Source organism: Protopterus annectens, chromosome 5.part1 (assembly GCF_019279795.1).
Source record: "Protopterus annectens isolate FY-2018-M chromosome 5.part1, PAN1.0, whole genome shotgun sequence".
In the NCBI taxonomy this organism is placed as follows: domain Eukaryota; kingdom Metazoa; phylum Chordata; order Ceratodontiformes; family Protopteridae; genus Protopterus; species Protopterus annectens.
In genome coordinates, this window is record NC_056736.1 from 726,304,734 (window position 1) to 726,313,084 (window position 8,351).

Here is an 8,351-nt window from a genome sequence, read left to right on the forward strand (position 1 = left end):
GTCAATAGATTCTGTGTTTTTCCTTGTGCCACCTACTGAGTCTCTTTCCAGAAGCTGGTAGAGTACCTCTGATGCCCTGTTCTTTGCTATTGCACCTCCTTTCTTAGCTTCTTTGTTAGCCAAACAGTATTCCTTCCTAGCCTGGTCCATCTCTATCTCCCACTTTTTTCCGCAGTCCTTTATTTTTATGACTTCCTTGAGTTCTGCATTCCACCACCAGCTTTCCTTGTGTACCTTATTTCCATACCTGGCTCAGCCACATATCTGTTCTGTTGTCGTCACACATACCATTTTAAGGTGCTGCCATTCTTTTTCAACTCCATCTATTTCCTATTTAGCCCTCCTATCTATATATTATACATATGTTTATACTGTATATATTAAATATATACATATGTGTATATATATTTATTATATTATATAGAAATACATTTATGTGTATTATATATTATATACCTACACACATGCTTTTATGTTTATAGAGAGCGCAGGAAATGTACCGATACATTTTGAGCTAAGAACAGAGTGCCCCTTCTTATGTAATTTTATGCTCAGCTGTTGCATATATGGGACTGGTTCTTGGGCAGGCTGATGGCAATGGCTACAAAGTTAGAGGTTCATAGGTGATTACTAGGCTAACAGCACAAGAGCCTTTACAAGCCTAGCCAATAATACCTAGGATATGGCAATATTATATCGGGGTAGTATCAGGGTAGTGGGTCTTTGAGTGCTGGAGCCCTGAGTCATTTTACAGACTACCTCTGTCCATAAAGGACATGGGCAGTACCCCAGGAGTATATTTATGGTTCCCCATCCATTTATCCAAATTCTTTTTGAAGAGATTGAGATATGGGCTTTGTTTTACAAAGATGGGAAGTTTATCCATAGACGGAGTAGCCTTTGGGATACAAATCTCTCTCTCCAGCAAATTGTGTTAGTCACAAATAAGGTTCACGTGCATGGCATGCATTAGTTGAGCTGACCAGTGTGCAAAGTTGTATGAGTAAATTCAAGAACACACAAGCAGCTTAATTAAAGGTAAATAATTTGCACTACTGGTGACATTTAAAGATTAGCTATAATATTAGTTACAGTATTTGTGATTGTACAATATAACAATAACCTACTGTTAAAATGAGACAAATAAAGCAAATATATTTTATATACTAATGAAATAGGTATTATTATATAAAACTTTAAAACAGTTCTGCTCTGAATCACTTTGCACTTATGTTCCTGTTATGTTTTATCTTGATTTTTCACCTCTCTATTGTCTTATCTCATGGCGCTTATGATGTCAAAATATTTTCTGTTTTACCTTGTGCAACTTTTAATATATAATATGTTTTATTTTCCACATTCAACTCTGAATAATGTTACTTATGGAGCTTATCACCCTGGGCCTTACTGAAAAGGGGCAGTTGCCCAATTAGTATGTCCCAGTTTCTAAAATCTAATAAATTAGTAAATACAAATTTGCAAACTTATGTTCCATTGTCTTTTGCCATGTCTGATTTGTACACTTCTGTCTGCTGTACATTTATGCACTAACAGTTTATGAATATTATGATGTAATTTGCTACTGTTAAGTATGATTTATGATCCAGTTCATGTCTATGATGAGCCCACTGGACCGATACCTCTCAACCTTTCATTTCCAGAATGTGAAACACTTCCTGTCATAATGTGGAACAAATGGACAAAATGTGTGACACTTACATTAGATAGCTTACTAACAACTTTAACTAGGAAGCTCACATAATGGTTAAAATGTGTTATTCTGTACTTAAGAAATTCTATTTTGATAAATTAATATGATTCAGTATTATTTATCATATCAGTTAAACAATTCTTAACATTGAATATGTGACAGACCCTTTCATTTTGGAACAATGAGGAACGTTGACTTTTTAAGACTCAGAATGAGGAACATTTTTTGTAACAAGGTACACTTGAAAGGTATGACTGGTCCTGTTAACTAATAATAATAATAAATAAGTTAAATAATTATTTGACTGTGCCTATCCAACATACATACATTGTATACAAAAATACCACGATAACTAGGGAAAAGCAAATCTGCTCAACTCCAGAGCTCTAACATTGTATAAACACTTTTTTGAAGATGTCAGAAAAGGATGGCATACTTTGATACTGTCCCCTAACAAACACACTCAACCTTGCTTTAACTTTTCCTGCATTTGACAGAACTGAACGTATCCAGTCCAAGAATGTTTGGTGTATGCCTTTGCGTACAGCAGTCAGCTTTTTGAATAAAACTAAGTCTGAGTGTCTTGCTAGGTAAAGTTTCCAGACAAAGCAAAGTTTTATGCAGATGGCCTGAACTGATGGCACTTGTGTAGAAAGTCCACATAGCTGTGCTGGTCTGCACTTTTAGATGAGTACTGTAATGAAATACAAAACAGCAGACAATCCTTGGAGTAAAATCTCTGTAGTGAATAAAAGTCCAATAAATAAAATCAAAAGTCCAACTACGGAGCTATCACAGTACACGATTCTCTAGGCAGAGCTTCTACAACTAGTAGCGGTAGGCAATAACTGAATAAAAACTACAATATAAAATAACACAGGTTTATTAATATATCAGAGGTAAGCGCTTTCACTTAGGAGCTTCATCAGACCTTGTAACAACATTAAAACCATTGAAAATATATATATAATGAGATAACAGCACAATTGAAGCTAATCAATTAATTAGATGTTCTTAAAGAAATATAACTGATATATACCTATAAGTTAAAATCTATGAACATTCAAAATTAATAGATGCAAACAAGAACACTACAACTACTAAAAGATTAAATACAATCCTATACTAGAGTCATAATATAACATAACATCAACTAAAAATCATTTATGCAGCCTCCTTTTTAAAATGGGTTTAATAGACCCCCTTTCATTTAGGCCCTTACCCCTGTCTGCTTTCAAGGTAATGATCCAACAGGTTTCTCTGTATTCTGTGTACGTCCTCACATCACCTTCCCTTATACTCATTCCTATTGCCTCAATGACCCTAAATCTGAAAGTATGATGTGTCCCTTGATCACTAACATGTTTAGAAAGTGCATTATTAGGGAGATTTTTCCTTATATTATACAGATGTTCCCTGATTCTATCACGTAATACTCTGTTCATTTTTCCTACATAGAACGCCCCACAGGACTTGCATTCTGCTAGCTAGACCACATGTGGAGTCATACAATTATGAATGCCTCTAAACAAAAAATTCTTACCTAAATCTGGATGGCAAAACTCATCTGTAGTATTAATGTAACTACAGAAATTACAGGATCCACATGGTTCAGTATGGCCAAAGTCTACTTTTTCCATACGATTAGTACATAAAAGTCTCTTCAAGTTCTTATGATTTTTGAACCTGAACCTGGGGACATTACCCACTATATTCCCAATGTCATCATCAACTAATAAAATGGGCCAATATTGTTGAAAAAGTTTGGTAACATACCCAGTATCACTAGAATAATGCAAAGGAATCTTAGTGACCTTAACTTTTCCATCACTCACTATATTATCGGACAGACTATGTGGACCATAATATGGTTTCGCCTTGGTCTCCCTCAGTAGAGCAAGATCTTCCCATTGTTTCTCTAATTCTGAAAGAGTATATCCTCTATCTAATAAATTCTTCTCCATACTAACTAATTCTGAGTGTAAGCCAGTATCTGAGGAGTTCATTCTAGAGGCTGTCATACCTTGTCCTCTGACAAGGTTCTTAAAAACATAACCTGGGTGCATACTCGTCCTAAAAAGAAATGCGTTCCTATGACAAGCTTTACGAAACACACCTGTGTCAATTATTCCTGAACTTAACTTCTCAACATAAACATCCAAATATTCTATAAAATCAAAAGAAAACTGATACATAAATATTGTGGTCCACATAGTCTGTCCGATAATATAGTGAGTGATGGAAAAGTTAAGGTCACTGATTCCTTTGCATTATTCTAGTGATACTGGGTATGTTACCAAACTTTTTCAACAATATTGGCCCATTTTATTAGTTAATGATGATATTGGGAATACAGTGGGTAATGTCCCCAGGTTCAGGTTCAAAAATCATAAGAACCTGAAGAGACTTTTATGTACTAACCGTATGGAAAAAGAAGACTTTGGCCATACTGAACCATATGGATCCTGTAATTTCTGTAGTTACATTAATACTACAGAGAAGTTTTGCCATCCAGATTTAGGTAAGAATTTTTTGTTTAGAGGCATTCATAATTGTATGACTCCACATGTGGTCTATCTAGCAGAATGTGAGTCCTGTGGGGCATTCTATGTAGGAAAAACGAATAGAGTATTACGTGATAGAATCGGGGAACATCTGTATAATATAAGGAAAAATCTTCCTAATAATGCACTTTCTAAACATGATAGTGATCAAGGGCCACATCATACTTTCAGATTTAGGGTCATTGAGGCAATGGGAATGAGTACAAGGGAAGGTGATGTGAGGACGTACACAGAATACAGGGAAACCCATTGGATCATTACCTTGAAAGCCGGCAGGGGTAAGGGCCTAAATGAAAGGGCGTCTATTAAACCCATTTTAAAAAGGAGGCTGCATAAATGATTTTTAGTTGATGTTATGTTATATTATGACTCTAGTATAGGATTGTATTTAATCTTTTAGTAGTTGTAGTGTTCTTGTTTGCATCTATTAATTTTGAATGTTCATAGATTTTAACTTATAGGTGTATGTCAGTTATATTTCTTTAAGAACATTTAATTAATTGATTAGCTTCAATTGTGCTGTTATCTCATTGTTATATATATTTTCAGTGGTTTTAATGTTGTTACAAGGTCTGATGAAGCTCCTAAGTGAAAGCGCTTACCTCTGCTATATTAATAAACCTGTGTTATTTTATATTGTAGTTTTTATTTAGTTATTGCCTACCGCTACTAGTTGTAGAAGCTCTGCCTAGAGAATCGTGTACTGTGGTAGCTCCGTAGTTGGACTTTTGATTTTACTTTTAGATGAGTGTTTTATTGCAATATGCTACAATAAATTCCTCCTTTACAGGGATAACTTGTTTGTAATCTGATCAAGTAAGTTTTCTTTACCCTTACCCAAGCGTAACCCTTGGGTGACATTAATACAGTGCAATTCCTCACTTGCCTCTGTATCATTACTAAAAATAAAATGTATTTATTTATTTTACATTTGTTTACTGGGAAAGTCCGATTGGACACAGGTCCATTTTCGGCGGCGGCCCAGGAGAAGCTCCAGATAAAATACATAAATCAAACAGGAAGAAATCAACAAACACAGACTATGGATATCAAGTTATAACATAGTAAATGCCCTAAGAAAACACACAGCAATAACGACGAGAAACTTTCGAACATAATTTCATATAGTACATAGTAAAAAGAATATGCATTCCTTACAATTATTTTTATTTATTCTATTTATTTATTTTCCATTCGTTTACTGGGTTAGTCCGACTGGACATAACGTGACTGTTTTCAGTGGAGGCCCGGGGAGAAAAGCTCCAGATACAGAGTAAAAAATATAAAAAAATAATAAAAAATTATATAAACATAGCTATTTTGTACAAAGAGCATAGAACATATAAAACAAGTCAAACCAGAGTTTTACAAATGATGCAGGATACAGTGGTTAGAATATTGAGAAACAATTAAACAAGCTATTATACAACAAATATACAATTGCTTGAACATAAATTCAAAAAGAAGTTTCCATAGACAAACAGGGTCATAAACTAGAAATCATAACTATAAAGGTGGCCTAAACACCTGGTTCACATTACAATGCACCAAGTGAAACTACACAGCACACTTGTGATCTAGGGATGTTGAAAGTCAGGAACAGGTGAAATTAGTCTGGTTCTGTACAGGAACATTTCTAAGTTTTGAATAGGAGATCTTTTAGTAGGAATTTGACAGTATGTTTACTATTTAGACATCTAATGTCGGGGGGTAGATTGATGATGCTACTATAGAAATCAGACTTAGAAGAGTCATCCCTCATCATCACAGTATTATAAATGTTGTTGTTGTTGTCTTTTGGCTTTTCCCGGTTAGGGGTCGCCACAGCAGAACTCCGGTCCGCTAATGATTGGCAGTAGATTTTGATGAACACTGAGGTACCAGCTCGACCTTCAACCTTCAACGAAGGCACGCCCTTTTACACATGTCTTTCGAACACCCACCCAACCGCGGAGAGGACATGCAGACTCCACACAGAAGGCACTCCCCGCACTCACAGTATTATAAATGGGATACATAATATGCTACACTCATTGTGAGGGTGTGGGATGCTGAAATCAGTCAGGAAAATTAATGAACATAATGTTTAGAGTGGCAAAAAAAAATCAAGATTTCTGGATCAATACAAGGGCAAATAAAATCAAGATTTGTGGATCAAACAAGAATACAGACTGGTTAGTTCTGTAGATAGAGAAGGATATTGTAAGGCATACTGGATTAAGATGGTGAATAGATTAAGTAAGTGTTTATCCTGGGGAGTCACAGGAGCATAACCGGGTATTCATATAGTGTGCTTTGAGGAGTTTATTAAATTGTTAGGTGGAGCTAATGGAAGTCAGGTGGCTAGGTAAGGTATTCCAAGCTTTAGAAACAGAGTAGCTGAAGAGAGATTTCCCAGTGGCATTATTATGTTTCGTGCATCTAGGCGGTTTTGGGTACTTAGATCTTAAGGTTCCTGTTGTAGAATAAGGTATAATTAGGTTCTGGAGTCCTGGAGGTTTAGCTGGGTAGTAGTATAGTTTGTGTGCCAATGACCATTGGTTGAGTTTCAGTAGCTGAGGCAGCTCAAGCCAGTTTAGTTGTTTGAGAGCTACACAGTGGTGAGTCGTATAAGGAGTCTTAGTAGCAAATCTAGCAAACTTGTTATAACAAGATTCTAATTGTTTAGGACAGCTTCGCGGAGGTTAGTTAGTACTGGGGATGTGTAGAGGAGGGTTGACAACAGATGTGTCTTGGCTATAGTGGTTTTAGTGTGTTTAGTGAGAAATTGCTTGTTCCAGTAGAGGAGTCCAAGTTTTTTGTGAACTTTCTTTATAGTTTGTACTATATGAATGTCAAATCTTAGGTTGTTGTCTATTTGTACACCTAACAGTTTAGTGTGGGAGGTAGGGGTGATTGTGGTTTTGTTATTGGACAAGATGATAAAGTTGTCATATGGGGGGGATCTACAAGGGCTGAAAAGAAGTTTTGTTTTATTTGGGTTTAGGATAAGCTGGGAATTAGTGAACCAGGTCTCGGCTAATGATAAGCGATTTTGGGTTAGGGGGTGAAGGTCATCTAATGTGTGGGCTGCACATATGAGGGTGGTGTCATCAGCATATTGCACTACTGAGGCATTGGGTGTGGAGGATGAGAGCTGATTGGTAACTAGAGAGAAGAGTAGTGGGCAGAAAATTGTGAAGCCATAAAGATTTCTCAAGATACTCTGAATCTGGCTGGTAAAAAGCCTCTAATTTCTCACCTGAAACAAAGTTTCCAAGTGTCTAGGCATCACCCTTCATCCAGTACTTCTTCACCCCTAGTGAACATGTACTAACCATTAAAGTGGACACACAGCTGAAGGAAGCCATTTCATTAGTAGACTGCTGCCCTTTGATGCTAAGGTCTGTACTGTTGTCCTCTCATAGCGTACATGCAGGCATACTATCCCTGTCCTGCCATCCACATGAAACACCACTTAGCTGTATATTTAAAAAAACAAGATTCTCAAAGTCCTGCTCCCTCCCCAACACGTTAGTGTATAACTCTGTCTTGAAAAAACTGTTGTTCCCTGTTAAAGCCCAAGTCTGGTAACATACAGATTGCAAAGTTTGGATTTTTGAATTTATCCCATGATTGCACAAATTGCTATTTTTGTCCTGAATTCCTCCTTGTATTTCCTGTGATCCATGTAGTTGTCGCACATTACCTTGAAAATTTCACTGTTTATATAAAATGTGTGTTATTTATTTAAGTATTGATATCATTTGTTGATTGAGGAGGAAAAATGCATTGAACCTTTTCAGCCATGATGTTTCTCAAAGCAAGAAAATAGTTGCATCCGTCACAATTTTCATGTTATATTTGTATTATATATGTTTATATATGCTTCAGTCCAAAATAACTCTGCGCAGCAAATACCACAGAAACATACATGTCTTCATTGATATTATAATACAGTTTAAGGACACTATGCGATATTGCTAGTTAATATGATTTCGTAGACAAATTGGACATCTTGTCAGAAATTTACTGAGACATATTTGTTTATAGGATTATGTCAGGGAGAAAATTCAGATTAGTAGAATTTATTTGAC